Source organism: Dendropsophus ebraccatus, unplaced genomic scaffold (assembly GCF_027789765.1).
Source record: "Dendropsophus ebraccatus isolate aDenEbr1 unplaced genomic scaffold, aDenEbr1.pat pat_scaffold_1405_ctg1, whole genome shotgun sequence".
NCBI lineage: Eukaryota > Metazoa > Chordata > Amphibia > Anura > Hylidae > Dendropsophus > Dendropsophus ebraccatus.
This window is the reverse complement of record NW_027208825.1, coordinates 32,501-36,118: the sequence shown is the minus strand read 5'-3', so window position 1 is coordinate 36,118 and position 3,618 is coordinate 32,501.

Genomic DNA, 3,618 nt, shown 5'->3' with positions numbered 1-3,618 from the left:
GTCCCCGCCGGCGGGACTTGGAGGCTCTCGGCATCCGGCAAGAGTCACCAGAAGCCCGGGGAGAGGAGAGCGCCGCTCCGGTCCCCGCCGGCGGGACTTGGAGGCTCTTGGCATCCGGCGGGAGTCACCAGAGGCCCGGGGAGAGAAGAGCGCCGCTCCGGTACCCGGCGACGGGGAGCGACGCTTGGCGGTAGGCGGCGGAGGCTCAACCTAGGCGGCCAAGCCTAGCGCGCCTCTCCGGTCCCCGCCGGCGGGACTTGGAGGCTCTTGGCATCCGGCAGGAGTCACCAGAAGCCCGGGGAGAGAAGAGCGCCGCTCCGGTCCCCGCCGGCGGGACTTGGAGGCTCTTGGCATCCGGCAGGAGTCACCAGAAGCCCGGGGAGAGAAGAGCGCCGCTCCGGTCCCCGCCGGCGGGTCTTGGAGGCTCTTGGCATCCGGCAGGAGTCACCAGAAGCCCGGGGAGAGAAGAGCGCCGCTCCGGTCCCCGCCGGCGGGACTTGGAGGCTCTTGGCATCCGGCGGGAGTCACCAGAGGCCCGGGGGGAGAAGAGCGCCGCTCCGGTACCCGCCGGCGGGACTTGGAGGCTCTTGGCATCCGGCGGGAGTCACCAGAGGCCCGTGGAGAGAAGAGCGCCGCTCCGGTACCCGCCGCCGGGGAGCGGCGCTTGGCGGTAGCCGGCGGAGGCTCACCCTAGGCGGGCAAGCCGAGCGCGCCTCTCCGGTACCCGCCGGCGGGACTTGGAGGCTCTTGGCATCCGGCGGGAGCCACCAGAAGCCCGGGGAGAGAAGAGCGCCGCTCCGGTACCCGCCGCCGGCTCTTGGAGGCTCTTGGCATCCGGCGGGAGTCACCAGAGGCCCGGGGGGAGAAGAGCGCCGCTCCGGTCCCCGCCGGCGGGACTTGGAGGCTCTTGGCATCCGGCGGGAGTCACCAGAGGCCCGGGGAGAGAAGAGCGCCGCTCCGGTACCCGCAGCCGGGGAGCGGCGCTAGGCTGTAGCCGGCGGAGGCTCACCCTGGCCGGGCGAGCCGAGCGCGCCGCTCCGGTCCCCGCCGGCGGGACTTGGAGGCTCTCGGCATCCGGCAAGAGTCACCAGAAGCCCGGGGAGAGGAGAGCGCCGCTCCGGTCCCCGCCGGCGGGACTTGGAGGCTCTTGGCATCCGGCGGGAGTCACCAGAGGCCCGGGGAGAGAAGAGCGCCGCTCCGGTACCCGGCGACGGGGAGCGGCGCTTGGCGGTAGGCGGCGGAGGCTCAACCTAGGCGGCCAAGCCTAGCGCGCCTCTCCGGTCCCCGCCGGCGGGACTTGGAGGCTCTTGGCATCCGGCAGGAGTCACCAGAAGCCCGGGGAGAGAAGAGCGCCGCTCCGGTCCCCGCCGGCGGGACTTGGAGGCTCTTGGCATCCGGCAGGAGTCACCAGAAGCCCGGGGAGAGAAGAGCGCCGCTCCGGTCCCCGCCGGCGGGTCTTGGAGGCTCTTGGCATCCGGCAGGAGTCACCAGAAGCCCGGGGAGAGAAGAGCGCCGCTCCGGTCCCCGCCGGCGGGACTTGGAGGCTCTTGGCATCCGGCGGGAGTCACCAGAGGCCCGGGGGGAGAAGAGCGCCGCTCCGGTACCCGCCGGCGGGACTTGGAGGCTCTTGGCATCCGGCGGGAGTCACCAGAGGCCCGGGGAGAGAAGAGCGCCGCTCCGGTACCCGCCGCCGGGGAGCGGCGCTTGGCGGTAGCCGGCGGAGGCTCACCCTAGGCGGGCAAGCCGAGCGCGCCTCTCCGGTACCCGCCGGCGGGACTTGGAGGCTCTTGGCATCCGGCGGGAGTCACCAGAGGCCCGGGGAGAGAAGAGCGCCGCTCCGGTACCCGCCGCCGGGGAGCGGCGCTTGGCGGTAGGCGGCGGAGGCTCAACCTAGGCGGCCAAGCCTAGCGCGCCTCTCCGGTCCCCGCCGGCGGGACTTGGAGGCTCTTGGCATCCGGCAGGAGTCACCAGAAGCCCGGGGAGAGAAGAGCGCCGCTCCGGTCCCCGCCGGCGGGACTTGGAGGCTCTTGGCATCCGGCAGGAGTCACCAGAAGCCCGGGGAGAGAAGAGCGCCGCTCCGGTCCCCGCCGGCGGGACTTGGAGGCTCTTGGCATCCGGCGGGAGTCACCAGAGGCCCGGGGGGAGAAGAGCGCCGCTCCGGTACCCGCCGGCGGGACTTGGAGGCTCTTGGCATCCGGCGGGAGTCACCAGAGGCCCGGGGAGAGAAGAGCGCCGCTCCGGTACCCGCAGCCGGGGAGCGGCGCTAGGCTGTAGCCGGCGGAGGCTCACCCTGGCCGGGCGAGCCGAGCGCGCCGCTCCGGTCCCCGCCGGCGGGACTTGGAGGCTCTCGGCATCCGGCAAGAGTCACCAGAAGCCCGGGGAGAGAAGAGCGCCGCTCCGGTACCCGGCGACGGGGAGCGGCGCAAAGCGGTAGCCGGCGAAGGCTCACCGCAGGCCCGCAAGGCCAAGAGCGCCGCTCCGGTTCCCCAGCGGAGCCGGGCAGCGGGCGGAGGTTCCCCGTCGCGCCCGGGCAAGGGTTCATCCTGCCCGGCACCAGAGACCAAGCCGTCCCGCTCTCCCCGCCGGAGCTCCCGGACTTTGTCATTTTTCTTGGGCTGAGGTCCGCGGAGGAGGAGGAGGAGGAGGAGGAGGAGGAGGCGGCGGGAGCCGGGCGTCGGTGCCCCGCCGCGGCCGGGCGAGGGTGCGCCCAGCCCGGCACCCGAGACACGGCGGCCTCGGGAAGCCGGCGGGCGACATCGGGAGCCCCCGCGGGGATCCTCGGGGCTCAGTGAAGCTGTTCAGACGGGTGTCCCCTCTCCAGAGCCCCGGAGGTGCGGGACCGGCCCTTCCCCCCACCCCAGGCCGAGGTCCTCGGAGCGCCGCCGGCGGGAAAAGTGGGGAAAGGGACCCGCAGACCTCCGGAATGAGGTCGGATTTGAACGCCAGATCCGACCCGGAGTTCCAGGAAGTCGGCAGGGATGCGAGGGAGCTGCCGTAGAAATGGGGGTGGTGACGCTCCTCGCAAGACCTCGTTTCCGCCACCACGCGGAAGAACCGTGAGAGAGGCGTAGGCAAGCCTCTCTCAGGGACGCCGCGACGTGGAAAGCCTAGGCCGGCAGAAGGACAGAGGGATCGCCGCTCAAAGTCCTGGAGCTTTCCGACTTTGTCTCTTTTTTTTTTTTTTTTCTTTTTTTTACCCCAAGGCGGCGGCGGCGGCGGCGGGAGAAGGACGGGGACCGCGGAGGCACACTTTTCCCACCCGCTAGCCTGCTCCGGTCGCGGGACTCCCCACTAGATTACCGCGCCGCCGGACTTGGAAAGGAGCCAGAGAAAGAGCTATGAAACCTTGCTACATACGTCCTCCCGATCGATAAGGCAACGGGGCATCCGGTGGGGAGAGACCCCTCGCTCGGCCGGGCTTTGGAGTCCGTGCCGGCATAGGCGAGCGGGTCTCCCTCCCCTCTCCCGGATCAGCGCCCCCGGGGACCCCGGTCCCCGCCCGACGGGCCCGGAAGGTCGCGCGATATCCCACCCCGGGTGGGTCGCGGGCCCCCTCCCTGACCGCCCACTACGCCTCCCTCCACCGGTGAGCTTGCCGAGATCCGAGATCCGAGATCG